At 39.0% G+C, this 15,019-nt stretch overlaps 1 pseudogene; it reads right to left on the bottom strand.

The window, feature by feature from the left end:
- Window positions 1-10,223: 10,223 nt before the first annotated feature.
- Window positions 10,224-10,336, bottom strand: LOC136336787 (U2 spliceosomal RNA; annotated as a pseudogene).
- Between the last annotated feature and the right edge of the window lie 4,683 nt (window positions 10,337-15,019).

Below are 15,019 nucleotides of genomic sequence, written 5' to 3'. Positions count from 1 at the left end.
GGAACTTGATAAAGTATTAAAATTAGGCACAAAATTAGGGTTGGTCCTATAATTGGTGCTAGCATCAAGAATAAAGGGTTTTTCCACCATTGTTCAAAGTAGGGGTGTATTTATAGGGTTCCAGATTTTTTTTTTTTAGAGAGGAGAGGGAGAGACAGAGAGAGAGAGAGAGAGAGAGAGAGAGAGGAGAGACAGAGAGAGAGAAGGGGGGGAGGAGCTGGAAGCATCAACTCCCATATGTGCCTTGACCAGGCAAGCCCAGGGTTTCGAACTGGCGACCTCAGCATTTCCAGGTCGACGCTTTATCCCACTGCGCCACCACAGGTCAGGCTAGGGTTCCAGATTTTTCTGTTTCACGAGGGCAGGTTTCAGGGTTGGTGTGTAGGTTTAGGTAGATTTTTTTCCAATTTTCTGATTGGTGAAGGTCTGCATGCGATTCTGTAAGAAACTAGTGAACAAACATAAGAGGCAGGGTCCAAAAGTTAGAAAAATAAATAGGAGAGTGAGTGGACCAATGAAAGGCAATAGTCAAGACACCCAGTTTGTGAGAAACCACTGATTCCATGTTTACAAATTCACTGGGCTTGAGAGAGAGAGAGAGAGAGAGAGAGAGAGAATAAGATAGGGCAGTGGCCAGTCCCCATGCCCCTAGACCTATTTTTATAGAAATTCTTAAAGCAACAAGAAGAGAAATTATTTGTATAGCTCATTTGGTCCTTAGATTGACGGATAGTGTATTCGGAACTGGAAGAGGCCCACGGGGTGGGATTAGGTTGATTTTTGGGGTGAGATATATTAGGGTACAGGTTTTTGTCCAGTTAGTAGGGAGACACATATAAGTGTTGGTTCCACACAAGTAGAAAGCCCCTGATTGGGTGAGGCAGGTTGAGAGGTGAATAGAGAATAGAAGGAAAGGGGTTGGTTTTGTTTCTCTGTTTCTGAGCTCCAGATGGTCAGAGTGGAGGGAAGAGTCACCCTTAGCAGCAGTGGGAGTGGTCAGGATTACGGTGTGTGGACCTGTCCACGTGAAAGTCAGTCCTTGGGTGATGTAATGCTGGAGGTGCCTCTTGGACAGTCTTTGAACAGTTTGTTGAATAACCTGTAAATCCTGCAAGTATTTAGGGAAAGGGTGCTTACATTTCTACACTTTGTAGTTAGAGTTTAAGTTTTAGTGACCATAGCTTCTAGCTGGAATTAACAGCAGTTCCCAGCCTACAATAGGTATGGGGCATTGAGACAAGAGGAATAATGGAGATACTATACATTAAATAAAGCAACAAATTAAGATTGTCAATACCCACAGTAGAGATCTTTGAGGGATAAATAAAATTCAAATATTCAGGCAAGGCATAGTACATTGCCCTTCTGTTCACAAGAAATGAGATCAGTTTCTCTGCAACTTGGAAGAAATACTTTAGGCTCGTCAACAATGTCCTTAGGCCTTCAGTGGCAATTCCCAGCATGCTGGGCAAGGTCAGGTCACAGGTAGCTGGAGCAGGGCTAGAAGAGACTGAACCCTCCCTCCATGGAGCAAGGAGGCAGCTTACCTTCTCGTGTCCCTCTTTCCACATCAGAGGTGTGTCCCTTGATGGGGCCGGGAAGCCTGGCAGGCTTCAGTTCAATAACCTTTCTTTCCACTCTTGAAGCAGGGCCTTGATGAAATCCTATGAAGTCCTTTAGGGCGCTGGAGCCTTTAAGAGCATATGCCAAAAGCTGGTATTTCCTGACTTCTTTTGGGCCTTATTTGCCTTTTCTGTTACTTCCTTGGTCATTATAGACCTTAAAAGTCATGCTCAGAAGATCTCACTGAGGAGCTTGACTAAGAGAGCAAAATTGGGAATCCAGTGTCTAACGAAGCCTATTAGACCAAGGAAAGAAAGGATTTGATTTGTGGTGGTAGGTGGTTGGAGACTGCGGAGGGTCTGAGTTTGATCTATGGTGAGACCTCAGGTGGTGGGGGTTAAGGCGATGCCCAGATATATTATGGACTAGGAGTGAAGTTGATTGAGACTTAGCAGAGGAGACATGATATCTCTTCATGGCGAGGAAGTTAAGAAGGGTGGTGGTGTGTCTCTTTGAGGCAGGCAGGAAGGGGCTGTAGAAGAGTAGGTTATTTACATATTGTGAGAGAGTACTAGTTTTGAGATTGCATGCTGCTAAAATCCTGAGCTAGTGCCTGGCTATATAGCTGTGGGCTGTTTTTGAACCCCTGGGGTAAGACAGTCCACGTAAGTTGCTGGGCTGCATTAGTGTCCAGGTCAGTCAACAACAACAACAACAACAACAACAACAACAAACCAAACAGGAAGTGAGAGTCAGGGTGTAGAGGAATGGTAAATAAGGCATTCTTGAGGTCTAGGACTGTGAAGTGAGTGGTATTTGAGGGAATGTGTGACAGTAACCTGTAGAGATTAGGGATTACTGGATAGAGGGGAATTACTGCCTCATTGATTAGGTGTAAGTCTTGTATGAGGTGATAAGCCCCTGAAGGTTTTTGAACAGGAAGGATGGGGGTATTGCAGGGAGAGTTCATGGGGATGAGTAAGCCTGGTTTAAGAGGCGGGTAATTATTGGTTTAAGGTAGGGGTCAGGAACCTTTTTGGCTGAGAGAGCCATGAACACCACATATTTTAAAATATAATTTTGTGAGAGCCATACAACGACCTTCGTATGTTATGTATTATCCAATAAAAATTTGGTGTTGTTCTGGGGAACAGCTGTGATTGGCTCCAGCCACCTGCAACCATGAACATGAGTGGTAGGAAATGAATGGATTGTAATACACGAGAATGTTTTATATTTTTAACATTATTATTATTATTTTTTTATTAAAGATTTCAGCCATCAAAGGAGCCACATCTAGCTCACAAACCATAGGTTCCCGACCCCTGGTTTAAGGCCTTAGACACAGTTACACATTAAACAAAGCTTTTACATATAAATTATAAATTAAGAAATTTAAATGAGCGTGCTTTACTTGTTTCAATTAAAGTTATACTAGAGATATTTTCTGACAAAGAGACAAAACAAATTATTCACTCACATAGCTCATAGACAACTCTGCTTTTTTAAGCTTTTCGAGATGGCAGGGAGTTGTCAGCATAGAGGGGAGGAAGAGAGGAAGCAGATGGATGGATAGTGTGAACAGCTCGATGGAAAGAAGGAGGATCAGAATCTGCAGGAGGAGGAGGAGTTTGAGGTGCTAGTGGTGGAACCACATGGTTAGAGGAGTCAAAAAGATTTGGAGCTCTGAAGAGAGGGGAGAGGACAAGGGGGAGAAGGTCATAGCTGTAACCTTTTAGGAGGGGGATTGGGGTGAGGAGAAGAAAGGCAGAGCCTGCACTTTGTAAGGAGGGAGAAGGGGTTTAAGAACACAGTGGAGAAGGGAGGGGTCCCTGGCAAGGAGGGGAGGAGAAAGAGAGAGACTGGTATTTGCATGTGAATGAGAAACAGGATTCACAAAGGAAGGGGGCTTTACTGGAGGGAAGAGACTCAAGTGTAAGAGATTTGCAGAGGGACTAGAGAGAGGTCCCAAGAGAGGTGTGCCCCCCGGGCAGGAGGGAGAGAGAGTTGGGAGTCTGCGGAGAAGGAAAGATTAGGAGTGGAAGTTTTAGGTGAGGTTTCTTTGGTCAAAAACGGCTGCGTGTAGAATAAGCAGCACAGAAATTAAGGACAGGAGCAAAAGTAATAGGAAGCCTGCACGTAAGGAATTTCTGAGACCTTCCCAGTCCAGTGGCAAAAATTATCTAGGTCCCTCAGAATATTGTAATTGAATATCTCGTTTTCAGGCCAATGGGAATCATTGTCTAATTTGTATTGGGGCCACGCCGTGTTACAGAAGAAAGTGAGTTTTTTTCGCTTCCCAACTTAGTGAGGTTTTTTTTTTTTTCAGAGACAGAGAGAGTCAGAGAGAGGGATAGACAGGGACAGACAGACAGGAACAGAGAGATGAGAAGCATCAATCATTAGTTTTTCTTTGCATGTTCCAATACCTTAATTGTTCATTGATTGCTTTCTCATATGTGCCTTGACTGCGGGCCTTCAGCAGACTGAGTAACCTCTTGCTGGAGCCAGCGACCTTGGGCTCAAGCTGGTGAGTTTTTGCTCAAACCAGATGAGCCTTTGCTCAAGCTGGCAACCTCAGGGTCTTAGACCTGGGTCTTTCGCATCCTAGTCCTACGCTCTCTCCACTGCGCCTCCACCTGGTCAGGCCTTAGTGAGTTTTTTTATGAGACATCCTAGAGGGGTCTGGTTGGAAGGCTTAGACTCTGAAGAGCCATGGAGACAGGTGAGCAAGAGAGGGTGTCCCCACCTTTTGTCACTGTCCCAAGAGGAGAAAATCTCCGTGTGGGAGAGTTGTCCCTGTTAGAGGTCATCACCACCTGTCAGGGAGCTCCGAGGACGAGAAGTCTGAGAGAGTGGAGAGGTTTGGCTAGGCGCCTAGTCTTTTGTGCAGTCTACTGAGACTGAAAGTCAAACCCCTCAAAATGTGAGGTGTGTCAGAGAAAACTGTCCGACAAGAGAAGATTTTGTGGAAAAGAGAAGCCGGCTGGGAAAGGGGAAGAGAGAAAACTCCTTACTTTCTGGTCCAGCAGGGGTTCGGGACAGGGTTAGACTGCTGGCCAATCAACCTACAATTACACATCCAAACAGAGTCAGGGAGTAAGCCTGGGATGAGCTGCCGCTGCCCATTGCTTCCCTGGTTTAAGTTTGGACGGCAAAGAGGGATCATCCAGGCAGTTAGTACCCTGTCCCGGGTTTTGGCACTGAATGTTGGAATCCATGGGAGTCTGAAAAGACCAGAGTAACAGGCTTTATTGAAAGGAAGAAAGAAACCCTGCTGGGCCCTTCTCTGGGGGAGAAGGGCACTGATTACAGACTAGGGACAAATTTGTGTTTGGGAGAGCCTGAGGGGGTACTGAGTCAAAAGTTCTGGTATGTTCCCTTTTACAGTTTTAGGATTTCAGCTTTCTGGAATGCTCCTCCTTGGGTGGTTGATCAGCTTTCTGGAACTTTTCTGCCTCAGGGGTGATTATCCAGTAAGTAAGGGTGAGGTCAGGCAGCCAAGTGAGACAACCAAAGGGAAGTTGGAATTTCTGGTAAATTCATAAATCTATCAAAAACCATGCTAAATAAGGCTGAGATCCCCCAATCTTGGTTTCTTCTTTGCCTTCCTAGATGTTGCCATGGATAACAGTTTGGTGTATATCCTTCCAAACCTTTATTCTATGCATCTACATACTTACATATGTACCCATGGACAATCTGTAGTATTGGTGTGCATGTGTCTATGTGTGTAGTATTGTGGGTCTAGGACATATACTATACAGGGGTGGGCAAAAGTAGGTTTTACAGAAGAAGGCATATAATACAATAATTAGTAAATAATAATACAAGAAGAAACTGTTTCATGTACTCACAACTGTAAACCTCCGTTTGCCCACTCCTGTGTATCATTCTGTGACTTGCTTTTTTTCACTTAACAAAATATCTTGGTGATTTAACCATATCAGTACCCAGAGGCCCACCTCATTTTTAAAAACTACTTCATGGTTGTGGTGGGCAGAATAATGTCCCCCTCTCTCCCCAGATATCCACACCTTAATCTCTGAAACCTGTGAATATGTCCCCTCACATGGCAGAGGTACTCTGCAGATGTGATTATGGGTAAGGACCTTGAGATGGGAGATCACTGTGGATTACAGCCGGGCCCAGTCTAATTGGAGTTTTTAACAGGAGGAAGAAGGCAGAAGGTAGGTAAGAGAGATGCAATGTGAAGGGACCTTCTGTTGCCTATTTTTGAGAATGGAGGAAGGGACCATGAACCAAGGAATGCAGAGACTTCTAGAAACTGGGAATGGCTCTCAGTTTACAGCCAGTAAGAAAAGGAACCTCTGTTTTACAACTGCAAGGGACTGAATGAACAGAAAATGGATTCTCTCTCAGAGCCCACAGAGGAAACAACCTGTAGAAAACCTCGAGTTTATAATGACAAGACTCACCAGACTTCTGACTTCCTGAACCAGAAAACGATTACATTGTGTTGTTTTTAACTCACTAAGTTTGTGGTAATTTGTTACAGCATCCATAGAAAATGAATAGAATGGTGTTCAATGGGGTGATGACACAGCATTTAGCATTTATTTAGCCATTCCCCCATTGATGTTGGATGTTTAAGTTCCCAATTTTCCTCTATTAGCCATGGTCTAGCGAGGATGCATTGTACATGCTTCCATGTGCATGCAGGGAGGTGTTGTCCTAGGACAGTATTCTTGGTAATGCCCAGTAAGAAATACATTTTCTGTAGTGACCCAGTGTATACACCCACATAAAAAATTTACATGAAAATTTCAAAAAATCATGCTTGTCCTTATTTTGTATTGTACTGTGATAATTTCTGGGTGACTCTATTTCATTCAAAATCAATGCTGGTTTCTAGACACAAACTCTTTTTCACAGTTCATAAATGGATCTCAACTTCTAGTTTAAAAAGCACTGTCCAGCTATGTTATCATGCAGAAAGACCAGGTGTACACGAGTCTGACTACCCTCAGCCCAGCAAGGATACCAAAAAATGAAAATAAAAAAAAAGTGAAGATTTAAATTTAATTTATTGATTTTAGAGAGAGAAACATTGATTTGTTGTTCTACTTATTTATGCATTCATCGGTTGATTCTTGTGTGCCCTGATCAGGCATTGAACCTGTAACCTTGGTGCTTTGGGGAAAATGTTTTAACAACTGAGCTACTGGCCAAGGCTGACAAGGTAAATTTATTTTTAATAATTAAAAAAAATATATATTTTAGATTTTATTTATTCATTTTTATTAGAGAGAGAGGAGAGAGAGGAAAGAGATAGAACAAGGGGAGGAGCAGGAAGTGTCAACTCCCATATGTGCCTTCACCAGGCAAGCCCAGGGTTTCAAACCGGCAACCTCAGCGTTCCAGATCAACACTTTATCCACTGAGTCATCACAGGTCAGGCACAGGTTCATTTTTGATTACATAATCTACAATTCTGCAACCAGAAAATCTAGAAATAAGCTATTTTAGCATATGTTTTATGTTAAGATTTAGTATTTTAAAATTTAATTTTTATTTTTAAAGCTTTTTATTTTAAAATAATTATGGATTTACAGGAAGTTGCCAAGATAGTGCAGAGAAATCCTGTGTATCTTCTCCCACAAAGGTCATAGCTTACGTAATTGTAATACGATGTCAAAACCAGGAAACTGGCATTGGTATAATGTGTGTTTACAGTTCTGTCACTTTTTTTTTTTGAGAGAGGTATTATTTTCTTTTTTTGAAAGAGACAGGGAGAGACAGGAACATCAATCTGCTCCTATATGTGTCCTGATTGGGGAATCAAACTGGCAATCTCTATGCTCCAGGACAATGCTCCAACCAACTCAGCTATCTGGCTAAGGCTTAATTTTTTATTAATTTTTAGAGATACCGAGAGGAGAGGGAAGAGAAGCATTCAATTATTTTTCCATTCAGTTGTACATTCAGTGGTTGCTTCCCATGTGTGTCTGGACCAGGGATTGAACCTGCAATCTTGTTTGGGATGACACTCTTAACTGATTGAACTAACCAGCCAGGGCCTACAGTTCTGTCACTTTATCAGTTGTATAGATTTGTGTAAAAACCATTGCAATAGAACTGTTCCATTGCTGTAAAGATCTCTCTCTTGCTACTCCTATATAGACATACCCCACCCTCCACCCTCAACTATCTCCAGTGTTGGGCAACTACTAATCTATTTTCCATCTCTATAATTTTGTCATTCTGAAAATTTTATGTAAATTGACTCTCATAGTATGTGACCTTTTGAGATTGGCCTTTTTCATATATCATAATGCCTTAAAAATCCATTGTGTGTTCTTGTGGTGTGTATCAATAATTACTTCCTTTTTACTGATGACTAGTGTTCTGTGCTATGGGCATATCATGCCTTAACTATTCACCTATTTAGAGAAGTTTTGGTTGTTTCCAAATTTTGGCTATTATAAATAAAGTTGCTATAAACAAGCATGTATAAGTGTTGTGTGAATGTAAATTTTTTATTTTGATAAAGAATAAAATATTTATTTCAACACAGAAATAAAAACATACCCACATAACATTTATACATGCTTGTATAAGTGATTGCTAGGTCAAATGTTGGGTCATATAGTCAGGATATTTTTAGTTTTTCAAGAAACTACCAAAGTGCTTTCCAGCGTGGCTGTCCCATTTCATGCCACCCATCCCACCCCGACATAAATGAGAGCCAATTTCTCTATATCCTTATAAGCATTTGGCAACGTCACTGTTTACTGTCCCAGCAGATGGAATGATTGCTCAGTCTGGTCTTGATTTACATTTTCCTCATGGCAGATGATGTCGAATAGTTTCTCACATGCTTGTTGTCTGTGTATCCTTTTTGGTCAAATGTCTCTATTTTTTTTTGAGGGGGGTAATTTTTTTTTTAGTTTTATTTTTAAATTAAAGTTTACATTTAATATTATTTTGTATTGGTTTCAGGTGTACAGCATGGTGGTCAGACAATATATATTTTATAGAGTGATCCTCCCCAGCAATATTTCCAGTACCCACCTAGTACCTTACATAGTTATAACAATATTATTAAATGTATTCTCTACGCCTGTGACAATTTTTTTTTGAGACAGAGAGAGAGGAAGGGAGAGAGAGACACACACACAGGAAGGGTGAGAGAGAGGGAGAGAGAAACATTAATTCATTGCTTCACTTTAGTTGTGCATTGATTGCTTCTTGTACATGCCTTGACTAGGAATCTGACAGGTGACCTTTGGGCTCAAGCCAGAGACTTTGGGCTCAGTGTTCCGGGTTGATGCTTTATTTATTGCACCATCATGGGTCATGCGCTGGGACTATTTTGTAACTATCAATCTGTATTTTAATCTCTTCACTTTTTTCACCCAGTCCCCTAACACAACTCCTCTCTGGACACCACCAATCTATTCTCTGTGCCTATGTGTCTGTTCTAATCTTAGTCTTGTGAAAGTTGTGGTAGGAGGCACATTACTATTTGATTCTTTTTGGTCTGAATGGATACTAAGAGCTGAAATTTCTGGTGAACACCTGTCAGCATGACTGTGGTCTAGTTAGTCTGGGTGGCTGGAACTCGATCTACATTGGTCTCCCCAACTCATTCTTCTGTGAGGGTATTTCTAGAATCTCTGTTGTTTAGTTGCAAGGATCTTCAAGGCAACATGTTAAGTGCTTTTACAGGCTTTCCCTTGTGTCAAGTTTTCTACCACCCTGTTGGCTGAAGTGAATCACACAGTTCAGCCAGGAGTCAGTATTCACAGGTGTCACAGGGGGATGTCAAGCCAGGGAAAACTGGAAAATGGAGGCATTGATGCATTCCATTCACCACAAAAAGTAATTTTTACAAGTTTGGTGCAACTTCTTGTGTGTGTGTGTGTGCGTGAGAAAGAGAGAACATAAATGTTATACTGTTGAACATGATTCTGCATTTTGTGATTTTCGTCCAGTAATATCTTTTTTTTCTTTTTTTTGGTGATCTATTCCTTTTAACTGCTATAAGAATTTCATGGTATAAATGTATGGTGCACTTTATGAAGCCATTTCTGTGGTGAATAAATGTGTAGGTTTTTTCCAATTTTTCTTCTATTAATGTTACTGTATTTCATAGTTGAGATGTACCTTTTTTTCTCATTTTAACATCTCTGAAATTCTTGATGTTTTACAATGATTTCACAGTGTTATTCTATTATTGGTCCATAAAATAATGATGCATCTTGTAATCTGTGCTCTTAGATTGATGAAATGTGATTTAAACATTGCTTATATTGAACTGCAAATCAGTCGTTACCATCTACACTCTCCCCATTGCTCTTATCTTTGCCATTAATTGGTGCATTGTTAGACTTCTCATATCTACCCACCTAATAGAAGTGAAATGATATCTCTCTGTAGTTTAAATACATCTTTTGGATTACTAGTTAGGTTAAACATCACCTCATATTTATGAGCCATTTATGTGTCCTTTCTGTGAATCGCCTATTGAAATCTGTTGCCTATTTTTTTTATATAGGGTTATCTTTTTCTTAGTGATTTATAGGAATTCTTTATAATTATAGGTTCTAATCTTTCATTCATGCATTGACAATATCTTCTTCCAGTGTGAAGTGTATCTTTACGATATATAGAGTTCTTTATTATATAGATAATTTAAATGTTAATGGAGTTGAATTTTTATATTGTCCTCGAATAGAGGATGTATCAGATATTAAACTGATAAGAACAGATACCACACTTGATCCTAGCCAAAAGGCCAAGAAGCGATGGAGTTGAATTTTAAAAAGCAATCTTCTATCCTTTTATTTGTTGGGACTTTTTGTGTCTTGCTTAACCCTTCAGCACTGCACTATCGCTACTAGCAGTGGCAGGTACTATTTCTTGAGCAGTTACTATGTGCCAGACACTGTTATAAGTGCCTTACATGTGTTAACTCATTCAAAGATCGCAACAACCCTATTGGATAGTTATGAACTCCATTCCACAACAAGGAACCTGGAATCAACTAGACTATAGTAGGTTGAATAATGCCCACTCCCTCCCACAAAGGTAATCACATGCTAAGTTTTGGAAACTGTCAGTATTACTTTATATGACAAAAGGATGACTAGCACGTACTATGGCAAATAATGTGATTAAATTAAGGATCTTGAGGTGGGGGAGGTATCATGGTACCTGACTGTACCCTAAATGCAACAAGTGTCCTTATGGGAAGGAGACAGAGGGAGATATCACACAGAAGGAGAGAAGGTGATGGGACCAGAGAGGCAGAGATTGGAGTGATGTAACCACAAGCCAAGGAATGTCAGTAGCCACCAGAAGCTGGAAGAGGCAAGGGACAAATAACATATTTTTATGTTATTGTCTGTGTGGTTTTTCTCTTTAATGAATTACTTGATTATCCAAGTATTCCATTGGGTTATTTTTTCCTAGGAGATCTTTAAGGCTGGATACTTTGTTCTATTTTCAGTTCTTTTGAGGAACCACCATACTTTCTTCCATAATGGTTGTACTACTTTACATTCCTACCAACAGTGTATGAGGGTTCCTTTTTCTCTACAGCCTCTCCAACATTTGCTATTATCTGTCTTATTAATAATAGCTAACCTAACAGGTGTGAGGTGGTATCTCATTGCAGTTTTGATTTCCATTTCTATAATAACTAAAGAAGATGAGCATCTTTTTCATATATCTGTTGGCCATTTGTACTTCCTCCTGGGAGAAGTGTCTGTTCATGTCCTCTTCCCAAGTTTTTATTGGATTGTTTGTTGTTGAGTTTTATGAGTTCTTTGTATATTTTGGATATTAGGCCCTTATTTGAGCTGTTGTTTGAAAATACCATTTCCCATTTAGTTGGCTGTCTGTTTATTTTGTTTCAGTTTCTCTTGCTGAGCAAAAACTTCTTAGTCTGATGTAGTCCCATTCATTAATTTTTGCCTTCACTTCTCTTGCCTTTGGAGTCAAATTCATAAAATGCTCTTTAAAACCCAGGTCCATGAGTTTAGTACCTATGTCTTCTTCTATGTACTTGATTGTTTCAGGTCTTATGTTTAGATCTTTCATCCATTTTGAGTTAATTTTAGTACAGGGGGACAAACCGTAGTCCAGTTTCATTCTTTTGCATGTGGCTTTCCAGTTTTCCCAGCACCATTTATTAAAGAGGCTTTCTTTTCTCCATTGTGTGTTGTTGGCCCCTTTATCAAAAATTATTTGACTATATATATGTGGTTTTATTTCTGGACTTTCTATTCTGTTCCATTGGTCTGAGTGTCTACTTTTCTGCCAATACCATGCTGTTTTGATTGTCGTGGCCCTATAATATAGTTTGAAGTCAGGTATTGTAATGGCCCCAGCTTCATTCTTTTTCTTTAGGATTGCTTTGGCTATTTGGGGTTTTTTATAGTTCCATATAAATCTGATGATTTTTTGCTCTATTTCTTTAAAAAATGTCATTGGAATTTTGATGGGAATTGCATTAAATTTGTATATTGCTTTGGGTAATATGGCCATCTTGATTATATTTATTCTTCCTAACCAAGAACAAGGAATGTTCTTCCATCTTGTTATATCTTTTTCGATTTCCCTTAACAATGGTTTATAGTTTTCATTATATAAGTCCTTTACATTCTTTGTTATGTTTATTCCTAAGTATTTTATTTTTTTTTGTTGCAATTGTGAAGGGGGTTATTCTTTTGAGTTCGTTCTCAGTTGTTTCATTGTTGGCATATAGAAAGGCTATTGACTTCTGTATGTTAATTTTGTATCCTGCAACCTGACTGTATTGGCTTATTGTTTCTAGTAGTCTTTTTGTGGATTCTTTGGGGTTTTTGATGTATAGGATCATATCATCTGCAAAAAGTGATACCTTTACTTCTTCTTTTCCGATATGGATGCCTTTTATTTCTTTGTCTTGTCTGATTGCTCTGGCTAGAACCTCTAGTAGCACATTAAATAAGAGTGAAGAGAGTGGACAACCCTGTCTTGTTCCTGATTTAAGGGGGAAAACCTTCAGTTTAGTGCCATTTAATATGATGTTAGCTGATGGTTTATCATATATGGCCTTTATCATGTTGAGATATTTTCCTTCTATACCCATTTTGTTGAGAGTCTTAAACATAAAATTGTGTTGTATTTTATCGAAAGCCTTTTCTGCATCTATTGATAGATCATGTGGTTTTTGTTCTTTGTTTTGTTGATATGGTGTATTACATGAACTGTTTTACGTATGTTGAACCATCCTTGAGATTCTGGGATGAATCCCACTTGATCATGATGTATTATTTTTTTAATATGTTGTTGTATTCGATTTGCTAGTATTTTGTTTAGTATTTTAGCATCTGTATTCATTAGAGATATTGGTCTGTAGTTTTCTTTTTTTGTGCCATCCTTGCCTGGTTTTGGTATGAGGGTTATGTTGGCCTCATAAAATGTATTTGGAAGTATTGCTTCTTCTTCAATTTTTTGGAAGACTTTGAGTAGAATAGGAACCAAGTCTTCTTTGAATGTTTGATAAAATTCACTGGTTTAGCCGTCTGGGCCTGGACTTTTATTTTTGGGGAGGTTTTTAATGTTTTTTTCTATTTCTTCTCTACTAATAGGTCTGTTTAGGCTTTCTGCTTCTTCTTGACTCAGTCTAGAAAGGTTGTATTGTTCTAGGAATTTATCCATTTCTTCTAGATTGTTGAATTTAGTGGCATAAAGTTTTTCATAGTATTCTACAATAATTCTTTGTATATCTACGGTGTCCGTGGTGATTTCTCCTCTTTCATTTTGGATTTTGTTTATATGAGTTCTTTCTCTTTTTTCCTTGGTAAGTCTTGCCAAGGGTTTGTCAATTTTGTTGATCTTTTCAAAGAACCAGCTCCTTTTTCTATTAATTTTTTCTATAGTTTTTCTGTTCTCTATTTCATTTATTTCTGCTCTGATTTTTATTATCTCCTTTCTTCAGCTGGTTTTGGGTTGTCTTTGTTCTTCTTTTTCTAGTTCCTTAAGGTGTGAAGTTAAGTGGTTCACTTGGCCTCTCTCTTGTTTGTTCATATATGCCTGAAGTGATATGAACTTCCCTCTTATCACTGCTTTTGCTGCATCCCATAGATTCTGATATGTCGTATTGTCATTTTCATTAGTCTATATATATCTTTTGATCTCTGCACTTATTTCTTCTTTGACCCATTCATTTTTTAAAAGTATGTTGTTTAGTTTCCACATTTTTGTGGGATTTTTTCCTCTTTTTTGCAGTTGAATTTTAGTTTCAAGGCTTTATGATCAGAAAATATGCTTGGTACAACTTCGATTTTTCTGAATTTGCTGATGTTGTTTTTGTGGCCCAACATATGGTCAATTCTTGAGAATGATCCATGTACACTGGAGAAAAATGTATACTCAGTCACTTTGGGATGAAATGTCCTGTAGATGTCTATCATATCCAGGTGCTCTAGTGTTTATTTTAAGGCCACTATATCTTTGTTGATTCTCTGTTTGGATGACCGATCTAGAGCCGTCAGCGGTGTATTGAGGTCTCCAAGTATGATTGTATTTTTGTCAGTTTTTGTTTTAAGGTCCATAAGTAGCTGTCTTATATATTTTGGTGCTCCTTGGTTTGGTGCATATATATTAAGAATTGTTATGTCTTCTTGATTCAGTGTCCCCTTAGCCATTATGAAATGGCCATTTTTGTTTCTGAGTACTTTTGTTGTCTTGTAGTCAGCATTATCAAATATGAGTATTGCTACGCCTGCTTTTTTTTGGATGTTATTTGCTTGGAGTATTGTTTTCCAGCCTTTCACTTTGAATTTGTTTTTATCCTTTTTACTTAGATGAGTTTCCTGTAGGCAGCATACAGTTGGATTTTCTTTTTTAATCCATTCTGCTACTCTGTGTCTTTTTATTGGTGAGTTTAATCCGTTTACATTTAGTGTAATTATTGACACTTGTGAGTTCCCTATTGCCATTTTGTAGATTGCTTTCTGTTAGTTTTGTGTCTTGTTTGATCCTTCTCTTTCGTTTTTCTATCTTTTGTTTTTATTTGGTTGTATTCCATACATCTTTTCTCTGTTGCTATCTTTTTTATCTCATGTGCTTCTGTGGTGGTTTTTTCAATGGTGGTTACCTTTAAGTAATAAAAAGGGTTCCTACCCTGTTCATTGTAGCGCACTATTTTGTGAGTACTTTTGCACTCCATTGTCCTTTGCTACTGTTAATCTCCATCCTCTCCCCCCTTTCTTTTTGTTGTTGTCACAGTTTAAATTTGGTTTTATTGTGTTCTTCTTGGACCTTTTACTTGTGGCTTTGTTTTTTCTTTTTGTTCTTTGTATCTGATTGGAGAACTCCCTTTAGTAATTCCTGGAGTGGGGGTTTTCTGATGATAAATTCCCTCATCTTTTCTGTATCTGTGAATGTTTTTATTTCTCCTTCATATTTGAAGGATAGTTTTGATGGGTATAGTATTCAT

The sequence above is a fragment of the Saccopteryx bilineata genome, chromosome 4, assembly GCF_036850765.1.
Source record: "Saccopteryx bilineata isolate mSacBil1 chromosome 4, mSacBil1_pri_phased_curated, whole genome shotgun sequence".
Classification (NCBI taxonomy): Eukaryota; Metazoa; Chordata; class Mammalia; order Chiroptera; family Emballonuridae; genus Saccopteryx; species Saccopteryx bilineata.
The sequence above is the reverse complement of the archived record's forward strand: the minus strand, read 5'-3'. Positions and strand labels throughout refer to the sequence as shown.